This window comes from Pongo abelii, chromosome 2 (assembly GCF_028885655.2).
Source record: "Pongo abelii isolate AG06213 chromosome 2, NHGRI_mPonAbe1-v2.0_pri, whole genome shotgun sequence".
Classification (NCBI taxonomy): Eukaryota; Metazoa; Chordata; class Mammalia; order Primates; family Hominidae; genus Pongo; species Pongo abelii.
This window is the reverse complement of record NC_085928.1, coordinates 78,695,512-78,713,113: the sequence shown is the minus strand read 5'-3', so window position 1 is coordinate 78,713,113 and position 17,602 is coordinate 78,695,512. Positions and strand designations below refer to the sequence as shown.

Here is a 17,602-nt window from a genome sequence, read left to right as displayed (position 1 = left end):
CTACAGGATTTCTAATTGATGATATCACATTTTCTAACCCAGTAGTTCCCAACTGGGGTAATTTTGTCCCCTAGGGGAGATCTGACAATGTCTAGATACATTTTTTGGTAGTAATGACTTGTACTACTGGTTTCTCAAGGGTAGAGACCAGTGATTCTCCTAAATTCTCCTACAACACCCAGCATATCTCCCCACAACAAGGAATTATTCAGTTGGAAATTTCAAGGGCCCTCAGGTTGATAAGCCCTGTAATTGCTTGAAGTAACTTAATCTCCCTAGTAATTGTGCAGTATCTCATAGTTATTCCTTCTTCCACTACTACTCCCCACAAATTTGCCTACAAACTTGAGAATTTACATAACTCCAGGAGTACAATAGAAAGGGACCTCACATCCAAGTGCTTGGGTACCGTGCTATCTTCTGGTTCCTTATTTGCCTTCACCATTATGATTTACCATTGGTAAAGTCGTGGTCATTTTGGTTCTCCTGGACTACCAGGGCCCAGAAATCTTCTCTTGTTGATGGTTCACCTCTGTCTTAAAGTCTATTTTGTCTAATGTTAATATAACTACCCCAGATTTGTTTTATTTTTCCAATTTGTATCTTTTTTTTTTTTTTTTTTTGAGGCAAAGTCCCACTCTGTCGCCCAGGCTGGAATGCAGTGGCACAATCTCAGCTTACTGCAACCTCTGCCTCCTGGGTTCAAGCGATTCTCATGCCTCAGCCTCCCAAGTAGCTGGGATTACAGGCACATGCCACCACGACTGGCTAATTTTTGTATTTTTAGTAGAGACGGGGTTTCACCATGTTGGCTAGGCTGGTCATGAACCCCTGGCCTCAAGTGATCTGCTTGCCTTAGCCTCCCAAAGTGCTGGGATTACAGGCATGAGCCACCATGCCCAGCCTATTTCTTTTCCCTATATTTTTGCTTTTGCTCTGTAAATACCTTTGAATCTACAGTTTATCTCTTTTAGATAGGATATAATCGTATCATTATAAAAACTATTCTGCTAATCCTTACTTTTTATTAGTGTTTAATTCATTTACGTCTTATATAATTACTGATAAGATAGAATTGATGCCTGGTGTTTCTATGTCTTTGCTTTTTTTTTTCCTTCATATCTGCCTTCTTTTGCATTAAATAAATATTGTCTGGCATGCTGTTTTATTACCTTGTTTCTTTTGCTGTACCTTTAAAACTATTTTCTTAGTATGTGTTCTGGGGAATACAATTAGCATTTTATTAAAATAATCTAGATCAGATAAAAATTAACTTAATTTAATAGTATACAGAAACTTTGTTCTAATGTGTACCTGTTATTTCCTTCCTCCTTGGCTGTTAGTGTCATACAAATTACGCTTTTATGCTGTGTAAGCCCATTAACGTGGTATTATAATTCTTGATTTATGTAGTTGTCTTTTAATCAGATAGAAGAAAAGAGTTACAAAAATATTTTAATACTTTCTTTTGTATTTTCCTTTGCTAGTGTTCTTTATTTATTTGTATAGATTGAGGTTAACATCTAGTGTTCTTTCATTTTAGCTTGAAGGATCCTTAACATTTTTGGCAGTGCAGGACTGCTAGTAAGAAATTATCTCAGTTTCTGTTTATCCAAGAATGTCTTCTTATTATTTTTGTGATTTTCAAAGAATAGTTTTGCTGTATATAGAATTCTTGGTTGACTGTTTGTGACTGGTTGCCTTTCTCATTCAGCACATTGAATATGTTATCCCACTGAAAAATGTGAATGGCTTCACAAATTTGCATGTCATCTTTGCCCAAGGACCATAGTAACCTTCTCTGTATCGTTCAAGTTTTAGATGTGTCACCAAAGCAAGCACTCTGGATCCTTCCATACTGCAATAGAAATGAGGAAGACTTGGGGGAACTTACTATTTCTCTCTATATAAATCCTGCCTTTGCCACTTTTTATCTGTTTTCTGGACTATACTGTATAGAATGCAGGGCCTCTCTAAGAAAACAAAATATTTTTATTTTGTTTTTATTCCAGTGATCCAAGTAAAAGCCCTGCTTTTGGGGCATCTGGTGGTTTTCTAACAGCTCCTGCTCTGATTGTTTCCTTGTATTCCAGTTTTCTGCCTAATCACATGCAGAACCATTCCATTCACATAGTGAATACATCTCTCACTCGACACGGGGATTCTCATTTATGGGAAAGAAACACAAATCTTTCATTTGAAAAAGATATTATTATGTTTGTTTATGCAGTACCTAACTAAAACTTGATGATCACTTTCTCCTCATAGCCATTCCCTTCACGAATATCATTAGCATTCAATGCAAAAATTAGCCTGCAGTCTTCCCCTAATGTTTGCATGTATCTTTTTTGTGATCCAACACTTTGCTATTAAATAGAACGAATTCCGTGGAGACATGATTAGATAATATCAAGAGTCTAAGTTTCCTGAGATTAGCAGTCACACGTGGTTTATTTAAGTCCTTCATAGAATGTTGTGACTACTATCTTTCTATTTATGTACACATATATCTATGAAGTACTTATTCATCCATCCTTTTATTCATTAGTCTAGCCAGTCAACCATCTATTCATCTATCTGTCTATCTGTCTGTAACATATCTTTTTCTTCACAGGAATTCAATTTGATGTTAGCATATGATAGTTGTCTAATAAATACATGTTAAATTAAATTCATATGAGGAATACAGATTCTAGTGTAAACTATTGGCATTACTGAAATTTGGGGCTTGATCATTCATTTTGTGGGTGACTACCCCATGGGTACAGACATTGGATGTTTAGCACCATCATCCCTGGCATCTCAATATATGCTAGTATTATTCTCCCAATTGTAACAACCAAAAATGTCTTCAGATAACATAAAAACATCCATGGGGGAAAAATCCCTCTCCTCCACCCCAGTTGAGAACAGCTGGTATAAAAGCATCCTTTCCTTCTTTTATCATAGTATGTATGATTAAAATAAATGTTAACAACGACTAATAGTAGGGAATTTATCGGATGAATGAATGCATTTACATATGTGTTTTCCAGATAGTCACATTCTCCCTCACTGATTCATCCACCCATTTATTATTCAACAAACACTTACTATGTACCAATTATGCACTAAGTACTTTGCCAGGTAGTGGGGATACATTAGTGAAATATAAGTTTCTGCCCTGATGGCGCTTACAGACTTTTGGTGGAACTAGATAAAACTGAACAAACAACTAAACAAAGATATTACTAATAAGTGTTTTGTTTACAATAAGGCAGGAAGTTATAAGGGAAAGACGGGGGGCTGCATTAGATTAGTAGACAAGGAAGGACTTTCTGAGGTCACATTTAATGTGAGAATTGAATAATAAGAGGAAAACAAAGATGTGAATAATTTATTCATTAATTTTACTTATTTCTTATAGCATATGAGTTTTATGCTGGGAGTGCAAAAGGATGATCATTTGGTGGCATATCAACTTGCTTCTCTACCCATATTTGTGAAAAACACCAGATTGTTTGTGTGGAAACCATTGGGAACTGTTCCAAACCGTGTGAGAAGTCTGACATTTTTTATTGAGGGAGCATAGCCCTACCAATGTAAAGGCATTGTTTTATGACAATGCCGTGAAAACTGGTAAGACATTGAAAAGCAAAAATGAGACATGCAGACCTTAAAATATCCTGTGTGATAAGAACTAGTGATTGTTCACTGAAAAAGACAAATATTAGTTCTATCTTCATGACATTATATGTCATTGGGGAGGTGGTGGTGACCAGAGAAAACTGTTCAGAGGAAAATCCTTGCCTGGTATATTTAAAAGAAAGCAGGTAAATGCTTATTCATCTTTATTTTTTTTCTCCAACCTCAGTAGATCTAAGGACATTAATCAGACCTTGGGATAATTATATATAGCTGTGCAATGAGTACGTGGATTCATTTATAATTCCACTGGTAGTAGGTAATGCAATTAAGTACAAAATTCTGCAGAATCTATTATATCATTGTTTGACGAATCAAATAATGTATTCTGCATTTTTATTCTCATGAATATTTCCTTTATAAATAGATGTCTAAAATAAACTATTTTGCATATGCTTGCCTTATAAAAATAGGCTTATCCACTGGAAATAAAAAGCTGTTTTAAGCATATTTGTGTGTTTAAACATGCTTACACATGTTTTCAAGCATAATTGAAATAATTAGAATAAGTTTCATTATCACCTTTCACCTTTTATGCTAGATGCTGGATCAAGTCAAAACTGGAATTGCAAGTCAAACATCTTGATGAGATACAGAATTCTGTAAAGGAAAGAGATGAATTACAAAATACCATCTTGTTTGAGGAAGACATTATGACAGCTGGGTGACTTGGGCATTTAAATGAAATCTGATGAAGTCCCTCCCACCATTTTCTCTATAAAATGCCAATGGCATTTAAAAGTAGTGTCACCAGAGGAGCCAATGTATATTTTTATACTGCAATTAAGTAATTGAGTACAAAATTCAGTACAGTCAGTGGGAATGTGATCAGATGAATAAAGGAAGTCAGAGAAGATAATCATTTCAATTCTTTCCCTAATTTTGCTTTCTAGCCTAGTACTTAAAATTCACAGGCTTACAAGTCTCACTGGGCTCCAGAGAAGAAGCCTGACTCCTCCACAGCTGTGTACTCTCAGGCAAACTATGTAGACTCTACCTCAGTTTACTCAATTTTAAAATTGAGATCATAATTCTTGTCTTCTAGAATATTTGTGAGGATTGAATGAAATACTATGTATAATATGCACATTACATAGCTAATGCTCAATAAATCATAACTTTATGATTAGCAATGTTTGTTTCCCTCAGAAGTGACCTAAAACCAACAACAACAATATTTTTATTTTGCTTTCTATGGTCACTGCTAATTATGAAAACAAATGTGCCTGCGTTGATGCTTAGGAAAGAAAAATGGTTGCAATGAGAGAGAGAGCAGTGTTTCCAGACTTGTGATGACTTTATTCAGTTTTCTGCATTTTGTTTCTCTCTGGCAGTTTTTTTTTCTCCTGTCACTTTCAAGATTGAACATAATTACGGTAATGAATTATAAATGAACATAATATGTAATGAATATAATTCATAAAGTTTATTACCCCCATTTTCATAATTCTGATTCCAAGTTAGATATCCCCTTTCAAGATAGGCTCCATAGCCTCCTGTGTAAGATGTCTCTGCCCACCCTACCCCAGATAACAGCACCCAGTTTGTCTCCTGCAAGGCACTTATCACAACTCTTAATGTTTTTGGTTATTTGATCCATGCCTCAAGAGTGGGTTCTTGGATCTCGCACAAGAAAGAATTTGGGGCAAGTCCATAGAGTAAAGTGAAAGCAAGTTTATTAAGAAAGTAGGGCTGGGCATGGTGGCTCATGCCTGTAATCTCAGCACTTTGGGAGGCCGAAGTGAGTGGATCACCTGAGGTCAGGAGCTCAAGACCAGCCTGGCCAACATGGTGAAACCCCATCTCTACTAAAAATACAAAAATTAGCCAGGCATGGTGACGCACCCCTATAATCCCAGCTACTTGGGAGGCTGAGGCAGGAGAATCACTTGAACGTAGTAGGCGGAGGTTGCAGTGAGCCGAGATTGCGCCATTGCACTCCAGCCTGGGCGACAGAGTGAGACTTTGTCTCAAAAAAAAAAATTAAGCAAAGAAAGTAAAGGAATAAAAGAATGGCTACTCTATAGACAGAACAGCAGCATGAGCCACCCAGTTGCTTATACTTATTGTTACTTATTGATTATATGCTAAACGAGGGGTGGATTATTCATGATTTTCCAGGAAAGAGGTAGGCAATTCCCAGAACTGAGGATTCTTTCCCTTTTTAGACCATATAGGGTAACTTTCTGACGTTGCCATGGCATTTGTAAACTGTCATGGCACTGGTGGGAGTGTCTTTTAGCATGCTAATTAGCATATAATGAGCAGTGAGGACCACCAGAGGTCACTTTCATTACCATTTTGGTTTTGGTGGGATTTGTCCAGCTTCTTTACCGCCATCTGTTTTATCAGCAAGGTCTTTATGACCCATATCTTGTGCCAACCTCCTATCTCATCCTCTGACTTAGAATACCCATCCTCCTGGGAATGCAGCCCAGTAGGTCTCAGCCTTATTTTACCTAACCCCTATTCAAGATGGAGTTGCTCTGGTTCAAATGCCTCTGACATTTTCATTTATACTTTTCACATATGTATCAATATATAATATAAAAATATAAAATGTCATATATTATATATTAATACATATTATATTTACCATCATTAGAATGTAAATTCTAGTAAGTCAGTGAAGAAATCTGTCTTGTTCACCACTCTCTCTCTAGACAATAGCTCTGTGCCGGGTATGTACAGACACTCAATGTATATTGAATGTTGAAGAACTTTTCCTGAAAACCATAATTGCCACCTGATAGGTTTACACATTCGATTGACTTTTCACCTGCTCTTATATAAATTTGTGCTGAGACACGCAAGCCATTTGATGTTGTAGTTATTTTTTACAGTAGAGGTGCTTTGGGAAAGATGATTGAGATACCTCTTTATAATCTTAGAATCCATCCTAAAATGTCTTCTACTCAGATAATAAATGCCAGTCTTTGATTTGATATATTTAACCCTTTAGGTAATATTTACAATACATAGAACTAACTGGATTTAGTAAGATGCTTTAATTTACTGATAGCATGCTACTTATTAGTGTGTGCCTTCAAGCATCAAATATACCAAAAAAATGATCATTTTTGTTATAGTAGCACATAGATACATTGCTCCACTGGTATCTTTTTTTGTTTTTTTTTTGAGATGGAGTCTCACTCTGTCACCCAGGGTGGAGTGCTGTGGCACGATCTCAGTTCACTGCAACCTCTGCCTCCTGGGTTGAAGCGATTCTCCTGCCTCAGCCTCCCGAGTAGCTGGGACTACAGGCGTGCGCCATCACGCCAGGCTAAGTTTTTTGTATTTTTAGTAGAGATGGGGTTTTACCCTGTTGGCCCGGCTGGTCTCAAACTCCTGACCTCGGGCAACCTGCCCACCTTAGCCTCCCAAAGTACTGGGATTACAGGCATGAGCCACTACGCCCCGCCTTCACTGGAATTCTTTAGCTAGCCTTATTTTACTTGGATTCTGATTGAAATATGTTCTCCTCAGAATACAGGATGAAACAAAGCTAATTTAAGGTGACCAAGTTTATACATTAAGTACAATTAGTGCATTTTTCACCAGAAAGTTGGTCACTACTTTAAGATTTTACCTTCATTTTTATTAGAAGGTATTGGTTAATCTATTATCTCCTCTCTCTAACTCCAGTCATCATATTAAACTTTTGCAAATTTTGGGTGACAAACACATGTCAAATTTACATACATACAGGCATAATTTACATACAAGCATATACAATGTACAATATATCCAGAAGGTAATTAGTAACTGGTTACAGTTTGCTACTAATGAGGTCAAGTTTACAGATCTACTGTTCGTCTGAGTCTGTCTTTTGGCCCTGTTCCATTGCCACAGGTTCTATCATGACCCCTGGGCTGCTGTTTCACACACGTTGTTTGTCACAGGACGGGCGACATGAAGGAGGATGTGATTGCTCCTCTGCCAACCCCCTACCTCTACTGGTCAAGGATCTCAGCATTTTTCTGACGAATGGCATGCGTGGGATGCGTTCCATCTTTGCATTCTCTATGTGTCAGGCTGCGTCCACAGGGAATTGACTGTGAAGGGTTTTTAAATCAATGGGAGCAGTAACACCATCTTTATATAGTGAAGACAGCTGATCATTAAATATAGTTTGAGACAAGCTTAATTGTGCAACTGAAAAATATTTTCAATAATATTTAGAACTTTTATCTATTTAGTGTTATTAGATGAAGACTTTATCATTTTTTTCCATCGTGTCTTTGGTTTTGTTAGCTTCTTTTTTGTTTTTATTTCCCTGTTTCTTTCTTTCAGATACTTTTAATCAACATTTCTTCCTTTGGAAAACAGGTCAAATGACAATGTGAAGGGTGATGAAGGAGAAAATGTGTGAAGTAGAAGCCTAGAATTCAAGAGAAATAAATAATATCTTGGCATCACCTACTTTGCTTTAATTTCTTAGTTTCACTCCTTTAATGTAACAACTGTTTTTCATTTAAAAGGGAGTTGTGAAACAAATATCTATATAATATTTTGGGGATTAAAAATGCATTTGCAAAGTTAGATTCATTGGTTTTTATCTTAAAGACATAAAAACTTGATATCATATTTAATTTTGTGCTCAAACTTACTGATAACACATTACTTAATCCTTGAAATTATTTGCTTTATTCCCTGTTGTGGATTAAGATGAGTGATTTTATTCTGAAAATATTAGATTGGTGTAAAACTAGTTGTGGTTTTTGCCATTAATAATTCACAATATGAGAGCAATTGTAGAATCTAGCTAAAACTATATGCATTTATCCATCTCTCATTATTCATGATAGTTATGTTCTGTAAAGTCTCTGCAAACACTGAATTAGTAAACACTGAACAATTACTCCTGGTAGGTAAATAAGAGCTTGGTTCCTGCATGACTCTGGCCACACTTTTGTCAATCTATCAATACATAACTTCATTTTATATGTGTTTCTGTTTAATGATATCTTATTTAATACATATTGTATGCTCATTAACATTATACTCACAGCAAATAGCACTGTAACTCACCCCTCATTGAAGCTTGTTCAACACAGTTTTTTTCTCTGTAAGGCACATTATAGCCTCCTTGTGCTTAAGAAAACTAGGGAGCACTTCTGCATTATTTTTAAACGGCAAGTCATTTTAAACAGCAGAATCATAAACAAAAAACATAAAAATGAGAAGAACTAAATAGACCATGAAAAAAACACTTGTTTATAGTACGAGAACTGAAACATGAAGGCAGAGTTTCACTTTGTTCAACCTCAGCTGGCAACACGTGTAGGGGTAACTCAAATTTTGTGATTCTCTGCACATGTTGGGGAAAGATTACACAAATATTGTGAGTATTAATTTGGAGTACAAATTAATATTAGCAAATAGTTGTATTTGCAAATATGGAATCTGTGGATAATGAGGACGGACAGTATTTATATTCTAGGTTAGAAAAGAGAAAATGAGCTCCTTTTAGTCATCAGAAGCCAATGAAAGACCTGGGTTTAGTATTTTTTTCCATCTCTTGATTTCTGTTTGCTTAATTGAATGACAAATTCTAATTAGTCATGCCTGACTAACATAATTTAGGATGAAACTATGTCTTCATCACTCTCTACTTCTGACCCTGGCCCTGTTCCTAGAGTAAGCAGGCATTCAGTTAATGCTTGTTGAAGGAATGCATAAACCCCTTTCCTCATTTGGAACTTTATGGCATTGTTGAGAACATCACATGGCAATAAGGTGATTGGAGCTGTAATCACACACAAAAAGTTGTCTATTTTAATTAGCCAGGTGTGGTGGCACACACCTGTAATCCCAGCTACTTGGGAGGCTGAGACAGGAGAATTGCTTGAACCTGGGAGACAGAGGTTGCGGTGAGCAGAGAATGTACCACTGCACTCCAGCTTGGGCAATAGAATGAGACTCAGTCTCAAAAAAAAAAAAAAAGAAAGAAAAAGAAAAACAAAGTTAAAACCACAAAATTGTTTATTTTCTATTTTGAGGATTTTAATTATTCTTAATAACATAGTCACTGAAATTAATTTATAAACAATATTATATAGTTTAAAACATTAATATAGGACTTTTTTGCTGTAAACCAGGGTTGCCTGTTTAATATTTGTATTTCACTATGAGTAGTGAACTAGTATCTCTTGTAATGCAAGGTAAAGAGGAAGAGGTTGGTTAACAAAAAGGAACTATGTTAATTTTGCTATTAATAAGGGGGAAAACCTTTTGAATTTATTTATCCTAGAGACACAGAACTTAAACTCATAATGATATCATATATATTAGCATTACTGTGTTTCCTTATTATTGCAAATATACTCTACCTAGGTCTTTTCATCATTGTAGTCACTTGAGAACATACTGAGTAAGTTTTATTATACAATTTTTCTCACATTGATTTTAGTTTTATTTTTTCTTTTCTTTTCTTTTCTTTTTTTTTTTTTTTTTCTACCTCAGAAGGAATTAGATGTCCAGTATAAAGAAGCCTGATCACTCTGGCCTTACTTGGCTTTCCAATAATAGTATTTTTAAGATCACTGATATAAAACCTGCAAAGTAAGTACTTTGGTTCATATAAGCAGGCAAGTAATAAATTTTCCTAAACATTGTTATTTCTCATTAAATACATACTATTACTCTCCAAATAAGAGATTTTTAGAGGTCATTTTTTTTCTCATTTTTGAAAAATACTGACTGACCCATATTTGCACTGGTAGACTCAGAAGTGCTTGGTTTATACTTGTTCAAAATGATTGTCAGCAGATGTAATGAGCCTTGGACCAGTCCAGTAGCTTGGCTAACATGTCTGCAGAAGGATTTTAAAATCCTGCTGACTAGGCTGGTCCTGTTGAGTCTCACAGCAGGAAAATTGTCTCTTGCAGCTCAGCTTATAAATATAACCTTTGTGTGTTTGGAAATATCCCTTCTAAGGCAGGACTTATGCTCACCCTGAAATCCAAATGTTCATTTTGATGTCAGCACTAACCAGGAAAAGGAAAAGGTGGAAACAATTCCTCTTGCACGTCTCAGAGTGTTGGAAACCGCCTATTATTTGTGTCTCATTCTTTGCTGCTCTGTACAAGCTCTAGAAGTCATAAAGGTGTTCCTCACAAATTGACTCCTTAGAAATGCTGACTCCGTGTTTCAAATCTTATAAAAATATCTAAATGGTAGACATATTGTTTTCATTACAGATGCATTAAGTCAAAACTGTCAAAGGCTGTGTTGTTTTTGCAAACAGGGCAACTACTGCTTGAATGGGGCTTATCTGTTTAGGCACTGAGAGGTTAGCTGTGCTGTCTGCACATATTTAATCACAAAGCTTTACTTGACTTTCCCACATATTTCCTTTTATTATTTTTACTTATGGAAAGCAAGAATCAGGTTTTATAGTCATTCAGTAAGTCCTCTTTTTAAATAAAAATTATTATATTGGAAACAGTGTCTACAAGACCACTAGTGGAAATTAATATAGCCAATATAATTAGTAAGTTTGATTCACCACACCCCAGTAGGTAAATCTTATTGGGGGCAAAAATTGCTATCTTATTCACAAGTGTGTTGAGCTGTTCTTGTATTGCTATAAAGGAATACCCGAGACTTAGTAATTTATAAAGAAAAGAGGTTTAGTTGGCTCATGGTTCTGCAGACTACAAGCAAGGCACTGCTCAGCTTCTGGGGAAGCCACAGGGAGCTTTTACTCATGGTGAAAGGTGAAGCGGAAGCAGGCACGTCACATGGCCAGAGCAGGAGCAAGAGGGAGAGAGGTGGGGAGGCGCCACACACTTTTAAACAACCAGATCTCAAGAGAACTCACTAACTATCACAGACAGCACCCAGCCATGAGGGATCTACCCGCATCACCCAAACACGTCCTACCAGGCACCACCTCCAAAACTAGGGATTACATTTCAACATGAGATGTGGTTGAGACAAATATCCAAGCCGTGTCACCAAGTGAACTACCAAAGCTTTTTATTGATTTATATTAAGCCGACACATGGGTTTACCCAGTAACTCATGATTTTTACACAAAAACCAAATTAATGTTTATCGACTAGTTATTTGGATATAAATACATAGATACGTCACAGTGCTTCAGGTTAGTTTATAAAAATCAAGTCTTTCCTTTAAATAACAAATGATTTATGCATTCATTCAAATTTAGAATGCTGAGGTATAAACTACAAAAAAAACTTGTGGCTGAGTGCAGTGGCTCATGCCTGTAATCCTAGCACTTTGGGAGGCCGAGGTGGATGGTTCTTTTGAGGCCAGGAGTTTGAGACAAGCCTTGCCAACATGGGGAAAACTTGTCTCTACTAAAGATACAAAAAATTAGCCGGGCATGATGGCAGGTGCCTGTAGTCTGAGCTACTCTGAGGCTGTAGCACAAGAATCGCTTCAATCTGGGAGGCGAAGGTTGCAGTGGGCTGAGAGATCCAGCCACTGCACTCCAGCCTGGGCCACAGAGTGACACTCCGTCAAAAAAAAAATAAAAAATAAAACCCTAATTGTATCTTTCCCCCTGTATTTCTGAGAAAAAGGAGCAAATATAAAATAAACAAAAAGAATACATACGGAACATTTATTCAGAAATCAAAGACCAGTGTTAAATGTTCTAATGTTTGATAAGATACTACCCAGTTTCCTGCAACTTTCGCTTTTGTTCTGTCAAAGATTCCAAATGATGATTGTGAGCCACTGTAACCTGAAGACATATTGGATACATTTACTTATGTGTGTTAAATTGTGATTCTTATGCTATTTTGTGGAAAGGCTGTAGAATAATTTCTTTTTTTTTGAGATGGAGTCTTGCTTTGTCACTCAGCCTCTGGGATTCAAGCAATACTCCTGCCTCAGCCTCCTGAGTAGCTGGGATTACAGGCAGTTGCCACCACACCCAGCTAATTTTTGTATTTTTTGTAGAGACAGGTTTCACTGTGTTGGCCAGGTTGATCTCAAACTCCTGACTTCAGGTAACCCATCCACCTTAGATTTTTAAAATAAAGGTTACAGGCTGGGAGCAGTGGCTCACACCTGTATTCTCAGCACTTTGGGAGGCCGAGGCAGGCAGATTGCTTGAGCCTAGGAGTTCAAGACCAGACTGGGCAACATGATGAAACCCTGTCTGTATAAAAAATTCAAAAATTAGCTGGGTGTGGTGGCAGGCACCTGTAGTCTCAGCTACTCAGGAGGGTGAGGTTGGAGAATCACTTGAGCCTGGGAGGTCGAGGATGCAGTGAGTCATGATTGCACCACTGCTCTCCAGTCTGGGTGACAGAGCAAGACTCTTGTCTCAAAATAAATATGTAAGTACGTACATACATACGTACTAGAATCAAGGGGGTTATTTCTGAGTTCATTGAGTTAACTAGGAAGGTAAATTAATCAGGACCTTCTCAAGTTACCCATGTAATATTATTTAATTGCACATGTTTAAACAAGCTCAGATAACATTGAATGTGATTCTTAAAATGGTAACCACAAACAAGTTATACCAAGATCCCTCACAATGTGTGTTGTCTAAGAGAAAAGTCTTATCATTTCCTTTTTTTTCCACATTCACTACTTTTCCTAGATTATGAAAGGTAGTCATTCACTAAACCCTTCTAAAATATTCCTTTTTTTCCAAATATAGAATTATTATATTAGTAACAGTACAGGCATGGCCATAACAAAAATGGAAACTAATATAGTAAACATAATTAGTAAGTTTGATTCATCACATCCCAGGGTAGAATAGAACTTCACCTTCAAAAGTGCAGTCGACCAGAATTCAGATTTTGAGCTATTCACCAGTGAGAATGCATGGCAATACATGCCTAATTGGCATAGTTACATGTCATTAATTTATTCCTTTTATTCATTTAACAAATATTTATTGAATGTTTACTATGTGCCAGACACTATAATGCTGTTCTAAGATAGTTTATTTTACTTATTATTGAAATTACACTTATTAAAATGGTAATAATTTGTAGAGAGATTAAACTTTGTTTTTTCTCCCTCCCTTTCTCCTTCTCCTCTTCCTTTCTTCCTTTGTTTCTTTTCTTTCTTTGCTTCCTTCTTTTGTGTAGCCATAAATAGGAGTCTACCGGGTTGTTTCTGTTTGTAAGGCACAATTTGCCTCCCAATCCCCCTCACAAAAAAAACTAACAAAATTTAGGGAAGGAGCTGATTTCACATTTCTTCAGATGGCCTGTTAGAGTGATAAAAGGCAAAACTATTTTCTTTACACGAACGGTCACAGAACCAAAAAGGCCAAGGAAGAAGTCAAAGAGCACATAGTATTTAATTAGGAGAGTTTCTAGTGTCCCGAAGCCACAGAAGAAGCAGCTGCTTGAACACTGCTTACCCTTTGACTAATGGCCAAAAGCACTGAATAGGAGAAGGATTAACATGGATAAGACTTAAATAAAAGTGATACCACCATCAGAGCAACAACAAACAAAGGCACATTAAAAAGTAACATGAAATGATGTTAAGAAATAGGTCATGGATGCAAAATGGTAAAATGTTTTGTTCTTTGGAAGTAACTTTTTTTTTTTCTTCTGTTCTTAGTCATCCATCTCTATCAGAGTTCTCAAATAAAAATGCAAAGGAAAGTTAGCACCACTCTAAAACAGTGAAGGGTCAGTTCTCTGCTTTTGGATATGTAATTTGAATGGGAAGTATCCTAATGACAATTAAACACAATCTTCTAAGCACAAGAAGAGAACTGATAAAGTCAAGCAATGGCTGTGGCTTTTCTTTTGTACTTCCTTTACTATTAACTATTTGCAAGTTAACAAATGCTGGACAGCCTATCTAGTGAACAGGGTTGCTTCATTGCCAGGCTTATGTTTTAAGTGATGATTGAGTGTACACAGATCTAATCAATCATGTGCAAAGTCTAAGTCTCTCTCATTTTGTTTGAGTTTGGAAGAGAGAACCTGGTGCCCCTTCTTCCTGAGGAAATTTGGGAAATATAGTACAACTCTCTCTCTCTCAAAAAAAAAAAAATACTCCTGTAATTCCATCCTAACTATTGATTGTTTTATATTTTTGATGTGGTGAGGAGTTCAGACCCTTTCTTAGTGAATGCTGTGTTTAGCACATTCTTTGGAATATACTGCTTGAGTCTCTTGGTGCATCAACTGAAACTTCGTTTTAATATCCCATATGCACTTAGTAAATACTTGGTTTTCCTCTAAATTGGTAATTATTCCTAGCCTATCATTGAGTTAAGACCTATCTTCCATATGCAGATTTTTATATCATTCATGGAAATTAAGACTTGTTGCAAGTAATAAAAACTGAATTCAAGCTACCTAATACAAAAGGAATTTATTATTTTATATATCAAAATTCTGTGAAAATACAGGTGAGACTAGCCTTAGGGATAGCTGATATTAGGATATAAATACTGTCACTTTTCTCTGACTTTTTGTTTCTTCCCTTTGTAATCATTTCATTATTACTTTTCACTGACTTCTTCATGAATTTAGAACCATGGTCATTGGCACTTTCTAACTCATGCTTTCATAGTTTCATGACCACAGAGGAAAAGAGGCTTTGGAAATTCTCAAGGAATCACTGTGACTGTCCACACTCGGATCACATTTTGGACTCATCACAGCAGCCTGAAGGTTAGATGGTATGGATGCCCCAGCTTAGGTCATGAGCCTGCACTTGGGAAAAAAGGGGGAAAGTTATTTTTAAAATGGAAAGAAGTGGAAGGCAGACACTGTATCAAGTTTTATATATTTATATAAACAAAACACTGTAAGGGGGAAAATATAGACTTGAATCAGAGGAGAAGAGTTAAACCAGTGTTTATATATTTCTTTAGGTTTGTTGGAATATATGTGCATGTAATTATATCAGCAAACTACATGGTGAAGTCAGGGAGACAGATTAGACAGATAGGAAGAGTGGGAGGGAGAGAATGTGCAAAACGAACAACAGAAAGAAGAGTGGGGACATCCTGAGTTTGTGTGTGAGGAGAGGACAGATAGGAGAGGTACAAAGGAAAGGGATTAGAACAGAGAATTAGAGGATGGGGAGATAATACAAGGGAGAGACAGCCAGGCATGGTGGTTCGCACCTGTAGTCCCAGCTACTTGGGAGGCTGAGGTGGGAGGATTGCTTGAGTCGGGGAGATGGAGGCTCCAGGGAGCTGTGATCATGCTACTACACTTCAACCTGTGTGACAAAGTGAGACCTCATCTCAAAAAAATAAATAAAATAAAATAAATATAAGAGATAAGTAGAGAGATAATGAGAGAAAGGAACATAGAGGGACACAGACGCAAGAACAGGGAAAGAGAAAGGATCAGAAAAGCGTAATTTGTAGAGAGAAAATTAAAATGCTATTATTATTGGTATTATTGCTGCAGTTGCTCTCTTTTGCCGATTAGAATATTTTGGCATTATTCGCAGGTTTAATGTAAAATGATTTGTGAGTAACATTGATCAACTCCAAATTATAAATGTCTTTCAACAGGCTATGAACAAATATCATAGTAGTTCTCAAAGAATATTGCTATTTTTAATCAATGGAGTATACAATGTATTATATTTTGAAATCATACAATACTTCCAACACCGCGAAGAGAGAACAAAGCCATATCAAATAATGAATGAATGGTTGTATTACCGAAGTACTTGTCCTGATAGAACACTTCAAATACCATTTGGCTGCTATTTCTCTCTGGGTTTGCTTTGTATCCCGTGGAGATCATCTGACCTTAAGCTTTTGTTAGCTTCAAAGAGAGTTCTGTTCTTGCCTCATCTCTGCAGTATTGAAGAAACAGACCCTTGGTTAACAACAGGAAGCCAAATTGATTTTAATATTGTGAACTCTTTACTCTGATGCAGGAAATGTTATCTGGGCCATCTCAGTGGGCTGGGGATTATAGAGCTGGATTAGGCTTCAAAATACAGATGAACTCCATAGGTCTGGTACAGCTGTAAGGTACAGGGGTAGAGAATATTAGGTGGTCATCTTGATAATCATTTGTGATTATGTTAATGCACTCCAAAGTAGACTTGTTTCTTCTACCTGATGTATATACAACCAGTCTTTTCACTATTTTCAGTGGTTATAACTCAGGAAAGAGACAACATATCAAAATATGAATGTGGGTATATCCAACGAGATCTCTCTTATAATTTTAGTCCATAAATAGGCATACAAAATGTGTTCTTTCAGAAAACACTTACTGGAACCTGAGATAATGATACAATATGTCGAATTGCTAAAAAGAGACCCCATGGATCACAGGTCTGACCTAATATCTAGTTTTACTAATAATTTTAATGGTATAGGTAATCACATGGCGTGGGTGAGCCAGGGAGAGAGGTCTTTGACCTTCAGTGTAGCTCGCAAATGCTTTCTTTCCACATAAGAGCATGCACTGGACCCACAGGAAATCTCTAGGTGACATGTGCAGTTTACATTCCTTGCTCAATAGGAGTATTTAGGTAATTAAAATCTCCATTTATATTCAGATACTTGCATAGCTTTTTCCAGGGGACCATGCCCATAAATGCATAGATTTCAGGTTTGTTTATCATAAGCAGTGCTAGATAGTGAGCATTTGATAGATAAGGACTGTCTCTAAATGCCATTAACTTGCTTGCCAGGAGGGTCTCTCATTCACATGTTTAATAGGAGATTTGACTGGGCTACCTTGTTTATTTCCAGGGAGTGGTCCCTTGGTGAAAAGAGAGAATGAATGGCAGACCTATTACTTGACCATATTCCTCCTAAATACCTTCTTGGTGATATGGATACAAAGATTAGCAAAACAGTCCCTGCCTTCAAATTTTTTTACCATACAAGAAGATGAACACAAAATCAACACCAGAGATAATGTGCCTAAACCCCTAAATAACGTGTGTGGCACAGAACAAGTATCTCAATAGA

At 36.6% G+C, this 17,602-nt stretch overlaps 1 protein-coding gene and 1 non-coding gene across 19 annotated transcripts in view; one reads left to right on the top strand and one right to left on the bottom strand.

Moving 5' to 3' along the window:
• Window positions 1–17,602, top strand: part of CHL1 (cell adhesion molecule L1 like) — a 213,847-nt gene that overhangs the window by 83,526 nt on the left and 112,719 nt on the right. For 5 of the 18 annotated variants that reach the window (XM_063721968.1, XM_063721961.1, XM_063721963.1 and 2 more), the window contains exon 3: window positions 10,150–10,248. The exons of the other annotated variants lie outside the window; for them this stretch is intronic. The gene's annotated coding sequence lies outside the window, so the exon portion shown is untranslated. The remainder of the gene's footprint in view (window positions 1–10,149; window positions 10,249–17,602) is intronic. 18 annotated transcript variants of the gene reach the window in all.
• Window positions 1,739–1,842, bottom strand: LOC112132845 (U6 spliceosomal RNA). Its single transcript, XR_002914563.1, has one exon. It is a non-coding gene; the product is annotated as a U6 spliceosomal RNA (small nuclear RNA).